This window comes from Sus scrofa, chromosome 18, assembly GCF_054392235.1.
Source record: "Sus scrofa isolate SSC_HxYL_T2T_F1_AM1 chromosome 18, Sscrofa_HxYL_maternal_Yorkshire_Landrace_v2.0, whole genome shotgun sequence".
In the NCBI taxonomy this organism is placed as follows: Eukaryota; Metazoa; Chordata; class Mammalia; order Artiodactyla; family Suidae; genus Sus; species Sus scrofa.
This window is the reverse complement of record NC_139400.1, coordinates 27,743,581-27,759,178: the sequence shown is the minus strand read 5'-3', so window position 1 is coordinate 27,759,178 and position 15,598 is coordinate 27,743,581. Positions and strand designations below refer to the sequence as shown.

At 41.6% G+C, this 15,598-nt stretch overlaps 1 protein-coding gene and 1 long non-coding RNA gene across 14 annotated transcripts in view; one reads left to right on the top strand and one right to left on the bottom strand.

Moving 5' to 3' along the window:
* Positions 1 to 15,598, bottom strand: part of UBE2H (ubiquitin conjugating enzyme E2 H) — a 113,307-nt gene that overhangs the window by 57,582 nt on the left and 40,127 nt on the right. The gene's annotated exons all lie outside the window — the stretch shown is intronic.
* LOC146394951 (uncharacterized) lies at positions 4,083 to 10,261 on the top strand. The gene is made up of 2 exons (XR_014833901.1): positions 4,083 to 7,880; positions 8,340 to 10,261. It is a non-coding gene; the product is annotated as an uncharacterized LOC146394951 (long non-coding RNA).

Genomic DNA, 15,598 nt, shown 5'->3' with positions numbered 1-15,598 from the left:
ATGTTTCCAATGCTCCTCTCTTCTTGGAAAATCCTTGAGAACCTTACTTCCTTGATTCACTTTAAATACAGCAGACCAGTTTTTACCCTAACATCTGACATGTAGACTATAATGCCACTCAATGAAAACAGACTTAAGCTACGTAAGTGTTTAATAATCCCTACCCACAGATATTCCAATCAAGGCATCCATGAATCATTCACAGTAAACAGTGACATTTTAAAGGAAATATTTTCTGTGGCACTCTCCAAGAGACATACAGTATCTTACAACTGCAAAATGACATGTAAAAATTAATAAATACCAAGCAGTGGGACCCATTCAGTAGATGAAGATTATGGAAGAGTGAAAAACAATGGATCAGAGAAATGAGAAGATCTTAGACAGGCTCATACTTTTTTTTTAAACAGAGCAGTCAACACATCTCTAAGTCAGAGCCACTGTACAACTAGGTGCACGACTAGGCCATGGCTCCTCTTCCTTTCCTCCTCTGGTCTAATGAGGAGTTTTTGTCTCTACAGACCAGAGATTCCTTCTTGTAATTTTATGACTTCGATAATTTCAAGGTGAATTTCTTTTTTGTTTTTTGGCTACGGCTACAGCATGTGGAAGTTCCCAGGCTGGGAATCGAACCCGCCCCACACCACAGCAATGACCCAAGCCGCAGCAGTGATGATGCAGGATCCTTTGCCTGCTATCCCACAAGAATACTCAAGGAGAATTTCTTAAAGCAAGAGCTTTAAAATTCAAATACAAATGCCTGTAGACTCAGAAGAAAGGGGGAAAGTTAACAATTAGTTTGCCCTTATAAATCACTACTCTGTAGTTCTGGTCTCAGTGCCTTCTCACTCCCTAGTTCTTTACCAGAACATGACTGACCAATGCCTGCTCTTCCCTTTACTACTCCGCATTCACCAGGCAGAGCCAGTGTCAAATATTAATAACAACCCTGACTTCATAAAAGTTTTAAGGGGGAAGTGAGAAGCAGAGACTCAGGCGATACATATACAAAGGAGTAAGTAACAGGTTTAAGAACACTATCAGGATTTTATTCTGAAAAAAGCAGAGCTCCAGATGAACACACTGGAAAGAACACTAAATTAAAATGCAGCCCACCATGTAGAGGATTCTGTTTCAAAACAAATGAATATGCCCTTATTCAGTTGAGCCCAGTCTCTATTACCCATTCAGAAGACTTATCAGAGGTAGCAGCAGGTATCTTGGAAATTTAACAAAGGCTTAGAAAAAGTGGTTTTTTTTTGTTTTGTTTTGTTTTTTTTAAAGGATTTAAAAAGTAATCTAAAGTGATTTAGAAAATAGCAGTATCTTCACGGAGTTCCTATCCTGGCTCAATGGTCAATGTATCTGACTAGGAACCATGAGGTTGTGGTTTCGATCCCTGGCCTCACTCAGTGGGTTAAGGATCCAGCGTTGCTGTGAGCTGTGGTGTAGATCACAGATGTGGCTCAGATCCTGCGTAGCTGTGGCTCTGGCATAGGCCGGTGGCTGCAGCTCTGATTAGACTCCTAGCCTGGGAACTTCCATATGCCATGGATGTGGCCTTAGAAAATACAAAAAAAAAAAAAAAAAAAAAAAAAAAAAAGACAAAAATAGCAGTATCTTCTTGATTAGATAAACAGTATTTTTTTTAAAAAAAAAAAAAGGATTTAAAAAGTAATCTAGGAGTTCCCGTCGTGGCGCAGTGGTTAACGAATCCAACTAGGAACCATGAGGTTGCGGGTTCGGTCCCTGCCCTTGCTCAGTGGGTTAATGATCCGGCGTTGCTGTGAGCTGTGGTGTAGGTTGCAGACGCGGCTCGGATCTTGCATTGCTGTGGCTCTGGCGTAGACCAGTGGCTACAGCTCCGATTCAACCCCTAGTCTGGGAACCTCCATATGCCTCGGGAGCGGCCCAAGAAATAGCAAAAAGGCAAAATAAATAATAAATAAAAATAATAAAAAATAAAAAGTAATCTAAAGTGATATAGAAAACAGCAGTATCTTCTTGATTGAAATTCTGCTTAAAAACTATAAAAATGGGTAGGTAGTAGGCAAATATCCTATTTGATATGCTCAAGCAGCTATTATAAGCTGTCTTTATTTTTTACCTTAACAAATACTTATGAAGAAAAAAAAACTGGGATAGAAAACTTCAACAGAAACTGGAATGCTGCTTTAAAAAAAAAAAAAAATCCATAGTGAAAATAAACAAAAGAAATGAAAAATTTTTTCTTTTTTTAAAAATGGCCATGCCCACGGCATATGGGAAGTTCCCAGGCCAGGGACTGAATCCGAGCTACAGATGTGATCTGCACCACATTTCCTGCAACACCAGATCCTTTAACCCACTGCAATGGGCCAGGAAATCAAATCCGTACCTCCTGCAGTGACGTGAGTGCACTGCACTCAGATTCTTATTAATCTACTGTGCCACCATGGGAACTCCAGAAATGAAATTTTTAGATAGAAAAAGACTGCTTTTAAAGAAAAACCTTATCACAGTTCTTCTGTGGCACAGTAGGTTAAGGATCTGGTGTTATCACTGCAGCAGCTTAGGTCACTGCTGTGGCACAAGTTCAAAACCTGGCCCTGAAACTTCCATATGCCTTGGGTGCAGCCAAATAAAATTTTAAAAAAGGAAAAACTCAACCATAATAGCCCCAATATGAATGAATAAGCAGAAAACCCTGGAAAGTCAACACATGTGAGGTGAAAAGTGGACTGTAAACTAGGTGTGCAATGTGATACAACAAGGGAGGTTAGAGCTATTTTAAGCATCATACCAGTAACAGGTGATATAGATGAGAAAGGAAGCTTTCTTGCCATTCTAGTAAGGTTGCCAGCTTGAGACCAATAGAAATGATTAACACATAGAAAGAAATGGGTTGTCAGGTACAATTAAGACATGGGAGTGATAAATAAGTGATATGGAAGCTAGTCTAGTAACTTAAAGTAAATCAGTTCAAGATTTAAATATACACAACAGCAAAGAGAATGTATGGCTGTGAGTTATGATTGAGAAATTTAAATCAAGTTTCTCACAAGGAGTACTTCCTGAATAATTAAACAACACGAGGGGGGGGGGTTATTTAGCAAAACAAGAGAAAACAAACCCAGACATACACAACAGTGGGTGTATATATATAGCAAGAAAATTTGGCACTGTAAAGGTGACAAAACTATTAGGTTTCCCTCTCCTGTGTTGGTCTCATGGGGACAAGTAGGATTGATAGGCTCAGGTGCCACTAAGTGAGACAAACAGTTTGCTGGTGCCACAAACACAGGGCAGAGTGCAGTTCTGAGAACGCCTTCCAATAGGACTTAACCTCATCCAGTAAAGCGCTGAGTTTTAGGCTTTTTAAAATTTATCTTTTAAAATGTGAGTGGGAAAGTTCCCGATGTGGCAGCAGGTTAAGAATCTGGTGTTGTCACTGCAGCGGCTTGGGAACTTCCACATGCCACAGGTGCTGCCAAAAAAAAAAAAAGAGAGAGAGAAATGTGAGTGGCAGCTAAAGCAGCCTCCCCATTCCCTGTTACCCTCTAATCCCACTGGCCAGTTATTATCAGCAGTTACACATTTCACACATTAATGTTTATATATACACATTCACAACATCATGTACATCCATACAGGTGCAAAATGTTCTATAAACATCTTTCTTCATGTTATATATGGAGGACATCTTTATTTTTTTTGTCTTTTTGCCATTTCTTGGGCCGCTTCCGCGGCATATGGAGGTTCCCAGGCTAGGGGTCGAATCGGAGCTGTAGCCACCGGCCTACGCTAGAACCACAGCAACGCAGGATCCGAGCCGCATCTGCAACCTATACCACAGCTCACGGCAACGCCGGATTGTTAACCCACTGAGCAAGGGCAGGGATCGAACCCGCAACCTCATGGTTCCTAGTTGGATTCGTTAACCACTGCGCCACGACGGGAACTCCTGGAGGACATCTTTAATAGCACATAGAGATCTAAGCTCCTTTAAAAAAAAATGCCTGTGCAATATCGATGTACCATAATTTAACTAAGCATCCATTAATGAACAGATAAATAGTAAAATGCTAATGACAGCCTGCTTATTTATTTATTTATTTATTTTTAGGGCCACATCCACGACATATGGCGGTTCCCAGGCTAGGGGTCAAATTGGAGCTGTAGCTGCCTGCCTACGCCACAGCCACACAGGATCGGAGCTCCTACACCACAGCTCACGGTAACGTCAGATCCTTAACCCACTGAGCGAGGCCAGGGATAGAACCTGCAACCTCATGGTTCCTAGTCGGTTTCGTTTCCGCTGCGCCACAACGGGAACTCAAGCATTTTACTATTTAAATGCTACACTGAGTATCTCAGTACATTTCTTTTGTTGTACTTTTCCTTTTTTTCCTTTTTATGGCCATACCTGCGGCATATGGAAATTTCCAAGCCAGGAGTCAAATCGGAGCTGCAGTTCCGAATCAACACTGGATGGACAACACTGGATTGGTCACACCGGACCCAAGCTGCATCTGCAACCTATGCTGAAGCTTGCAGCAATGGTAGATCCTTAACCCACTGAGCAAGGCCAGGGACTGAACCCACATCCTCACAGAGACGTCAGGTCCTTAACCACAAGTCACAATGGGAACTCCACCTTTTCAAGTTTCTGTTTGCAATTTCTAGAATTAGAATGTCTGAGTCAAAGGGATCTATATCTTTGATAGCGCCTAAATGTCCTTCAAAAAGGTTGCACAGTCACTTTCTAACCATTGTCATGTGAGCCAACCTGTTTTCCTCATACTCTCACCAATACTGGTATTAAACCTTTTAAAGTGAAACAAAGTTTATTTTTTTTTAATGACACTACCTTCCTCTTTTTATTTTTCATTTATTTTTTTAGGGCCATACCGACATATGGAAGTTTCCAGGCTAGGGGGTGAATCGGAGCTGTAGCCACTGGCCTATACCACAGCCACAGCAACGGTAGATCGGAGTCACATCTGCAACCTACACCACAGCTCACAGTGACACCAGATCCTTAACGCACTGTTCAAGGCCAGAAATCAAACCTGCATCCTCATGGTTACTAGTCAGATTCATTTCCACTGAGCCACAATGGGAACTCCCCGAAATTTATCTTTAAACACTACCCCAACTGTCATCGGTACATCTAATTGCCCAGTGCTCTTTCTCACCAATAAGTGGCCCTGGCCAGGTCACCCAAAGGAAAAGGATCCACTCTACTGACCTCTCTCCTCAGAACACTACCTGAATGTGAAGATGGCTCTCCAAGATGCATGAACAAAAACACACTAGGATATGAAGCATCTCTCATTAACTATCTGAAACACAAGGCAAGCCAATTAAATCTCATTTAATGCAATAGGTCAACTCCAAAACATGGACAGAAGAAGCTGAAAACAAGGAAAATTTAGATACAGCATCACTCAATTAAATGACAGGACACAGGATACCACTACATCTCTCAATACTTAAATTGTTTGTGCTTCTAAATGTACGCCCCAAATAGGATGTGGGGTTAATTTCTTATTTCTTGGGTGGACCTGATATTTTAAATAGCACTCCTTAGACCAAACTATGTTTGCTGTTACAGTAAACATAATAATGAATCCTCACTAAAGAATTACAAATTTGAATCCTCCAACAATATTCAACATTTAAAGAAATACATGTTAGTCTCCAACTTTTTACTAAAAACCAGAGCTTACCCTTGATTATTTAAAACAAATGAGAGATGCTGTAGTAATGACAATGTAAATATTATCCACTGATGAGCCATATAGTACTGTAAGATTACATTTTTTTCTTTTCAGTATTTCTTCCCAAGGAAATAATCATTGCCTTAAAAAAATAAGCAAACAAAAGACCAACATATCTATCACTATTTGTCCCTCAGTTCTGACAGAACTGTAACATGTTTAAACACATCAAAATGAGTATCTGTATTTGAATACTAAATCTATCTTCCCTGCTCTTCAGTTTGATCAGGTGGCATGCACTCCCTGAGCATATGTGTTGGCTGGACGGCCAGGGAAGGTGACTCATGAAGATGCCAGGTGACAGAGGAAGCCAGACAGGGATCAATACGTGATTGCACTCTGCCCAAGAGTAATGAAGAATTTTTCTGTTAAAACCATTAACATCACTTTAAAAGAATAGAGAATACCCAATGTCAGCATTATCCAAAGAGTAAAATTCAGGACCGCAGAGGCACATCCTGGAGAACTGACAGGACCACAGAGGAACCCTACCAACCACCTCTCTGCCACTCAGTTTCACCAGATCACTTGCTTTCAGAGCTTCACTTCCCCAGAGGAAAAAGGGCTCTTTTCCAGGAATAGAGATCTCACAATAAGTCTGAAGTCTAGTGGTTAGAGAGTGGGCTCATTAGTTTGAATCTCAAGATGTCATGTGCGTCTTGGGCAGTTCATTTAACCTCTCTGTGCCCTGGTCTTCCTCAATGCAAAAACGCGGTAATGGTAAATGTATCACAGGATTAAGGAAAGGCTCAGTACTTGCTATTAACATTAATACTCTAAAAACAGTAACCTCAGATTTAACAAAGTACATCTATTAGTCTAATCTACCTTAGTTACTACCTTACAAGGCTGAAATTATAGCTTTTCAATCTTGAGAAGAGTAAAGTACAGAATGACTTTTTACCCTTAACACACTTGGGTCCTTTATACACTGATGTTAGCAACTGCTGATGAGGGGATTCTAGACCTGTAATTTGTTCCAAAGATAACATTCAGTCCAATTTTTATGCCAGTGCAGCCCCTTCCCAATTTTCAAAACTGCCACGCTTCCCCTTGAACCACAAATATTAACAACAGCTAGCCCTTTGGCACTTACAATGCAGCAAGCACCATTCTAAGCCTTTTGTACCAACTTAAAACTCTCACAGCAGCCCAGGGAGACAAGTTATTATTACAAAGACAGGCTAAGTAGCCTGCTCAGGCTCACACAGCCAGTAAACTGCAGAGCAAGGGATGAACCCAGGCAGTCTAGTTCAAGTCTGTGCTCTAAGTCATCCTACATCCTCTGTCTATATACAGACCACAGCTTTTGGAGAGGGGTGGGGTGTAGCATACTCAGACTCGTCCTGATTTAGGAAGATGAACTCCAGCAAGACTGTAGAGCAGTCTGAGAGACAGTGGTGGGAGGAAAGCGAGTGGGGATCTGATGAGCAAGAACAGGTAAGAGCTGACAGGGAGTAGAGGGCCGAAGAGAAAGCCACATTTCAATGAGATTGCTAAGAACTGAGAGAACTTCATGACGGATAAGACGTCAGGAGAAAGAGGACTCAAGAATTATCTGTCATTTCCAACCTGGTAGATGAGGTACAGGACATTGTGCTAACAAAAATAAAAGGGTAGGGTAAGAGTAACATGGGGCATTTAAATGTAAGGTGATGAGACACCAGTAACTGTCCACCAGACAACATGAAGTGATATTCCCTCATTTAAAAAAAAAAAAAAATCTAGTTCTATACTTCTTTACAAAGGGGATACAGCACATTAAATGTTCTAAGTAAATGTTGAAATGAATGAATAAAATAAAACTTCAGATTCTTACTAGTTTAAGAAATTATTAAATAACCAACTTATGGTCCCTCAGTACAAACTTTCCTTCCACGGGTAAGAATCAGGGAGGTTCTTTGGATGGTGGAAGGCTTTGAAGTAAAGCAAACCTGGGTTTCAGGCCCAGCTCCACCACTTCCCAGGGTAAGTAGCCTAGGGCCTAACTACTCAAGATGGTGAACTTATTAGAAACACAGAAACTGAGCCTCATTCCAAACTAACTGAACCAGAACCTGCATTTTATTTTATTTTTGCCTTTTGTCTTTTCTAGGGCTGCACCCGCGGCATATGGAGGTTCCCAGGCTAGGGATCCAATTGGAGCTGTAGCTGCTAGCCTATACCACAGCCACAGCAACTTGGGATCCGAGCCTCATCTGCAACCTACACCACAGCTCTCACGGCAACACCGGATCCTTAACCCACTGAGCGAGGCCAGGGGTCGAACCTGCAACCTTATGGTTCCTAGTCGGATTCGTTTCTGCTATGCCAGGATGGGAACTCCCAGAACCTGCGTTTTAAAAAGATTCCTGGAGTTCCCGTCGTAGCGCAGTGGTTAATGAATCCGACTAGGAACCATGAGGTTGCAGGTTCGATCCCTGCCCTTGCTCAGCGGGTTAATGATCCGGCGTTGCCGTGAGCTGTGGTGTAGGTCGCAGACATGGCTTGGATCCCACGTTGCTGTGGCTCTGGCCTAGGCTGGCAGCTACAGCTCCAATTAGATCCCTAGCCTGGGAGCCTCCATATGCCATGGAGCAGCCCAAGAAAAGGCAAAAAAAAAAAAAAAAAGATCCCCCATCAATTGGCATGCACATAAAAGTTTGAGAAGCACCAGCCTAGAGCAAGTGAATGTGCTCTAAAGCGTGCTTTCCCCCACGGATGAAGGTGGAGATAATCCTATTTACCCCACAGGGTAGCTGAAGATGAACAGGTGCCTTCCAAGTACTAACCAAGCCTCGAGCAAGAGATGTTAGTGTCACATATACGTCACTTCATTCAATCTTCTCAATGACCTTATCCTGCAGGTACCTTTTTCACAATAAAGATGAAGACATGTCCAGTCTGTGACACCTTCCGAAAGTAAGACTGTTGGTAAGTGGTGGAGCTACTACTCATTGTGCATCTGCTCAATATCCTGCTTCTCATTAAGCCCAATAATGCGTAAGCAACTTGGACAGCGAAAGGCACAAAATGGGTTTTTGAGAAGTGAAGAAGTCTTGCACCCACAGAAAATCCAAATAGTTTTTAAATATATAGTTTTTAAAAATGTTTTTAAATAGTATTTTAAAGTTACATTAAATCAGCATACCTCAAAAACTGTACAAGTTTAAACAACTCAGCTGTGCATAGCCTGAATCGCTTTGCAGAGGAGGCTATCATAACACTTTAACAGTATTTAGCTCAACAGTTGTGCTGAAATAGTACATCAACCAGCAGAAAATAATGATGGTCTGCAAGACTAAGTGAAAAATCTCAATGTGATACAGAAGGCTTATCTGGCTGTACTTTAGGTTCCCTAGGGATAAGAAATTCAGGCATAAAAAGGAACTTCCTCTGACTGGTCAACTGTAAGCTATGTTTCACGTAAGACTGAAATTCTTGGTTCTCTTTCAATTATTTTTTGTGAAAATTAACTTTCCAGAAAAGAATATGCAAAAAGAATACTAAGAATCATAAGCTCTAACAAATAACCAAGTACTAGTTTCCAAACAAATCCTAACCATGTGAATCACTGTATCAATAGTTGTCTTATTTCACTCATCTGAGCCCACAACACAATATGACCAACACAGTACATTCATGCCCATTCTTTCTTTCTGGCCATACTGGTCTTTCATTTCCCAAAACACAGTGAGCTCTTGCCCTCCTTACGGCCTCTGCAATGGCTACTTCTGGCTGGCTCCAACTTCCCTGTTCTACAGACAGCTTGCTTCCTCTTATCCTTTATGGTGTGTCTTAAATACCACTTCCTCAGTGAACTTTCTCACCACCTGAAGGACACACCCAGCAGACCCCCGACTATTCTCTATGTTAGCCTATTGTCTGTTCCTTGTAGGTCTTACCACAGTACTATTCTGTTTACATCCTTCTTTACCTACAGAAAATCTAAGTTCCAAGAGGGGAGGGAACCTTCGCTGACTTATTGTCTGGCCTATGTTGGGTGCTCAACAAACACTGGTTAAGTGAATAATGTAAAAGGAGGGCAGGCACTGTGCTAAACAGAGGGATCTAGAAAGAAGAGCGGACCTGCCCTACAACAGTTCTAGTGGGGAAATAAGACAGGCAACCAACTACCAAACAGTGAAATAAAGGAGTGTTATGAGAAGAATTACCCAGAGCTTGCTAAGGAAGCATACAGAGGCTGCTCCAAACCCAGGATGGTGCGGAAGGGACAGGATGTTTCAGGAGGTAATGATGCCTCCTGAACCAAGAGAAGAGTAGCTTTTTGTCTTTTTTTTTTTTTTCAGCCATGCCCCTGGCATTTGGAAGTTCCTGGGCCAAGAATCAAACCCTCGCCACAGCAGCAAACCAAACCACTGCAGTGACAATACCAGATCCTTAACCCACTGCACTGCAAGAGAACTCAGCCTTTTTTTTTTTTTTTTTTTGTCTTTTGTTGTTGTTGTTGTTGTTGTTGCTATTTCTTGGGCCGCTCCCGCGGCATATGGAGGTTCCCAGGCTAGGGGTCGAATCAGAGCTGTAGCCACCGGCCTACGCCAGAGCCACAGCAACGCAGGATCCGAGCCGCGTCTGCAACCTATACCACAGCTCACGGCAACACTGGATCGTTAACCCACTGAGCAAGGGCAGGGACCGAACCCGCAACCTCAGGGTTCCTAGTTGGATTCGTTAACCACTGCGCCACGACGGGAACTCCAGCCTTTTGTTCTTACATGGCAGCTACAATGAAGTTTTCTCCAAACACAGGAAATAAGAAGGCCCTCAAAGTTCAACTTGAGATTAATACATAATGATAAATAAGAGAAGGATGTAAGCCATCTGGAAGAGAAGTCTTGGTTTCCTGCATGCAAGATTCAAGCAGAGCCAGAATGAATGTAGAGAAATAAGGTATTTGACAGCAAGGATCTGCCCTGCAAGCACTAAAGGAGAATTTAAAAAGACAAAGGGTAGCAGGGGCCATGACAGCCACTGGGCAGGAGAGGAGGAGCCTATGCTCACAGATGAGTGTTCTGGTCACAAGTAATCTCCCTGTTATGAGAGGGTGGCATCATCTGATCGTGATAAGTCATTAAACACTTGACTCATCACACTGCTTTTGTTCCGATTCTTTCTCAGATAACCTTCTATTATGGTATAAGCTCTTAGCTATGTCTAGCAGAGAACATGCTGGTACACACTGAAAATTATATACTAGCTTTCCAACTTTACCTTTCAGACTCATGAGCTTGGTTAATCTGAGACGAGAGAAGTGCATCTGTGCTTAGTTCACCAATTCAACACTTCAGGGGCGGTGAGGGAGTCCCCCTCCCAACAAGTATGAGGTTAGCTGTTGTGGAGCTCCTGTTGTGGTTCAATGGTAACAAACCTGACTAATATCCATGAGGACTCAGGTTTGATCCCTGGCCCTGCTCAGTGGGTTAAGAATCCGCCGTTGCCATGAGCTGTAGGTCGCAGACATGGCTCTGATCTGGCGTTGCTGTGGCTATGATGTAGGCCAGAAAGCTGCAGCTCCAATTTGACCCCTGGCGTGGGAACGGCCATATGCCACAGGTGCAGCCCTAAAAAGGAAAAAAAACAAAAAAAAACAGTATCCATGAGGTTAGTCTGACTTCAAACAGAGTGAAGGAAATGGATTCAGGGAGATGTCTGAGGTGCACTGGACTGACAGAGAAGGTGAGAGGAAAGGGACACATCAAGGATGATTCCAAGGTTTTAGGTTCCAGTTACGCGGGGATGGTAATATCATTCAGCAAGAGAACGGCAATAAGAGAAGGTGCAAGACTTGCAGATGCTGTTGTGTTTAGGACATGCTGCATCCGGGGTCTCTGAAGGGCAGGTAAATGGAGGTGTCCAATAGGCATCTGGCTACCCAAGACTGGAACCCACGAGATGCAGAGTTTTCAAAATTCAGAGACACTTGTATTTGGACAATAACAGACGAAATCACCAAAGAAAGGCATGTCAACTACCAAGAGATGAAGACCAACTGTGGAACCTTAGTAAATCCATTATTTAAAGGATGGAAGAAAAGAAACCTGCAAGGTAGGCTGTGAAATGGATAGGCATCCATAATTGTTCCAAACATTTGTTATTTTTCAATGTCAGATTTCAACAAACAAATGGGCAATTTTCTTTTTCTTTTTTTTTTTTAAGAAAAAGTAAACAGAAAGAAAAAGGAAAACAATTTGCTTACAGTAAAGTTACTGAGAAAGACACGAAAGTTCTTTCAGAATACTGTAATATGGCTTCCTGGGACAGGAAGGAAATCAATGAGATACACCCTACTGACTTCTTACTAGGACTTCAAAAAGTGAAATAAAGCTGGCTGAAAGGAACAAAGAATTTTCTTTTTGGACCTACTTTAAATGTTTAAATCCTGCCAAGAGTTCAAAGTCCATGATGCCAACCACCCTTGGATGAATGTTCAAGGCAGAGATAAAAGCTCCGATGTGCATTTTAATGACTAACACTGCTTCTGAGACTCTACTGCCCACTTATAAATTTACACTCTGTGAAAAACCAAACTTTCATCCTCTAAGAGATGTATGATGTAGCACAGACTATTCTCCCCACCAGCATCACTGAGTTTGTGACTGAATTGGAAGAGCCACTAAAAAGTTTATAGTCTTCAAGAATCATTTATTAAGTTTTCTTTTTGGGGGGGGGGGGGGTACGGCAAAGCCAAATGCTAAAAACTAAGCTGTACAATATTTTCTATCCTATCATAGTTTAGAAATTTGTTAGGGAAGACCAAATTACTCTTTAAGAAACCTAGGATTTCAATATAAGTGGCAAAGTTAAGGGCCAAACAGTGGTGCAACAAGTCAGATGAGAGAGTCATCACTAAACACTGGATTGTATTAGAAGAAAATGGGGTGCGAGCCAGACTCTTAAGGAAAGGCAGCCAAGAAACAATAGGAGGTGACAGTTGTGCTGTAAGCAGGGTACAGGTATGAGCAAAGGCAGAGATACAAGAACTGTGCTAGGAACCAGCTGAATAAAGTTTGTTTATTTTTTTAATAAGAGAGTCCCATAGCCAAGATGTAGTAAACCAAGGTCAGAGAAGCTGAAAAGAGCCAAGACAGCTGAGCATCAGGCCATGGAGTTTTATACTTTATCCTATGGACAGTATACGGCTAGTGGTGGTTTTATGTTCAGGTGAGTGGTGAATGCAAAGCAAGATTTTGGAAAAATGAATCTGGCAACTATGTGCAGAAGAGGTAATAAGGTATTAAGATTGTGGTGGGGTACACCTGTCAAAACTCATCAAACTGTATACTTGAAATTGCCAGATTTTATTGTCTGATAAGTTATACATCCATAAAGCTAATTTTTAAAGAAAACAAAGAACAAAGGTAAAGTCAGGAATGAGAATTATTAAAAATAAAGGCTGTAAAATTCTGAACAATTAGTAACTGAGGTGAATCTGGCAGTAAACTAAAAAGCGATTATACGCATCTCTCCCCAACTTCAAGTTCAGTGACCTCACATCTGCAGTCTGAAATCAGTCATGGTAGAGTATTTATGCCTCAAAAACAACTAAATGCTACAAATCAGAGCTTTAGCCCACTGTGGGTGGTTGTTGAGCATTCACCAGCACACCACTGTGTCATTTCCACACAAGGTCTAGTATGAATACGGCACTAAATGAAGACTCCCTCAACATTTTCTTCTAATTCAAAATAATGACATAATTCTGAGGCACCATTTCTTAATCTTACCATCGACAGATGGCTACCAAAAAAAGTATAAGATTTAAGAGCCTAACATTTATTTAGTTTTAAGAACTAAAGCCTGCCTATGAATAAGACAGAAACCTTTGTTTGCATCTCTCAATCAAGGTTTTCTAGCTATTATGTGGTTCCCTGGGACTAACACCAATTGATGATGATAATACACAAAAAAATTCCAGCATTCACCCCATTATAGTAAAGGCTAATTGCCTGGGCCTATTATTGGAATATGCTTTCCTAGTTCAAACTAGCTGCATTTCAATAGAGTAAAGAGGGTTTTCTGGAGAAACCCTACTGTGAAAAGATGAACTTTGTCTTAACAACTTTAGTTTCAAAAACTATTCACTTATAGATGCCTATTTCACATCTCTGAAGCAAAATGGTTCATTTGTTATGCAGATTACTAAGCAGTCACTTAAGAACAAAGAGGTTTTCTTTAGAGGTTCCAGCTAACTATCTGCACAGGCTCAATCTCAAAACCAGCAAACAGTACTCTAAATATGACAAATAAATGTTTGAGCCTTTCTGATTTAAAGTACTAAGAACAGGAATGCAAATGGGCACCTCCTCCCCATTTTCCAACTCATCTTCCAGGCCACCCTGTGGCTCCTCCCACGAAAGGCTGCCTTTACAGAGCTCTTAGGTCACTCATTATCTGCAAAGGTAAGAAATCACGATCCTAAGGCCAGGGGCACAGCAAGGGGTACAAGATGATGCTCACCTCACCAAAGTAAGTCTGATTCTAACAAGTCCCTAGCTAACAGACACAGGTTTTGTTTCAAAAGTTCTTAAGCCAATTACTTAAACTCAGAATGTAATTTCTCACAAATAAAAGCCAGTTTAACTCACTTGTATCTGAAGTACACTATTTTATTCTGGACTATCAATCCTCATCTACACCAACATTCCTATTAGTGCAAACGCATCTGGAGCTGTAAACTGCAATGCTAACATCTTCATCATTAGAAGCTCACTGCATCTAGAGCCCCTCTCTTTGAAGAAGGGAAACTAGACACATGAAGAATATCCTGAAGAACTATGAAATGCAAGGAGAAGGGAGAAAAATATGAGGTGGGAGAAGTGACTGGAAATGTGGAGAAACATAAATGAAGAATCATCTCTATGTATTAGATGCAGAATTAACATCCCCCACTGACAAGTGGATGGGGATAGTGGGCAGTAGGCATTCATCAGACATGTGTACTCCTTGAAGCACCACTGCTCTAGGGAATGAGCTGCCAGGTCATGAAGAACCTACAAGGACATGGTTCTAAGCCCTAGGCCTGTCCGCTGAGCACTCTTTGTACCACAGACCAAGCCCAAGGATCTTTTCCTTTTGCCATTTTCCTCAGGCTTTTAATTTCCCTAGAAGAGTGAAACTAAGAACTTCCCCCTCCCCCCTAAAAAAAGGAAAGAAAAATGTACATGTGGCCCCACTTCTATATTAATGAATATTTACCATTCTTCAAAATGTCCCAGCCCAGATGTACAAGGTATAGTATAGTCCTAGGAGCTTAGGATAAATGTATAAAAGATTCAGGACCTATCCTCCAAGGAGCAGCTTGAGAAAAAGGTGGGAGTTGGAGCCACAAGCACAAGCTGACAATGAAGTGGTAAAAGCTCAGTCGAGGGACTAACAAAGGGTGCTATTAAAGCACACAGAAGGCAGAAAAAGCATCTAAGGCAAATATAGAGAAGGGGCAGGGAGCTCGAGGAAGACCGAGGAAGATGCAAAGCTTGAGGTAAATATTAAATAAGCTAAAATTAGCAAGAAGAGAAAGGAACCATGTAGAACAGTTAGGAACAGTCCTCTGAGAAGGCTGGCATATTGCAGGCTGGGTTCAGCACCACATCTCTGACTGTCACAGCAGAAGGCAATACCCCTCTATTGAAATGACTTCTATACCAAGGTTAGGCTTTAAAACACAGGCACTGAAAAACTAAGGGGTTTTTAAAGCAGGAAGTGGCATGATTGGGTGTACTAAAAACAGGATCACTCTAGAAGCAAAATGAAAGGTAGACTGGAAGAAGACAGAGGCTTAGGGGAGCCTTTAAATTGTGATGATTAGCAACAGTGTAGGTAGGTGATGAGCACCTGAA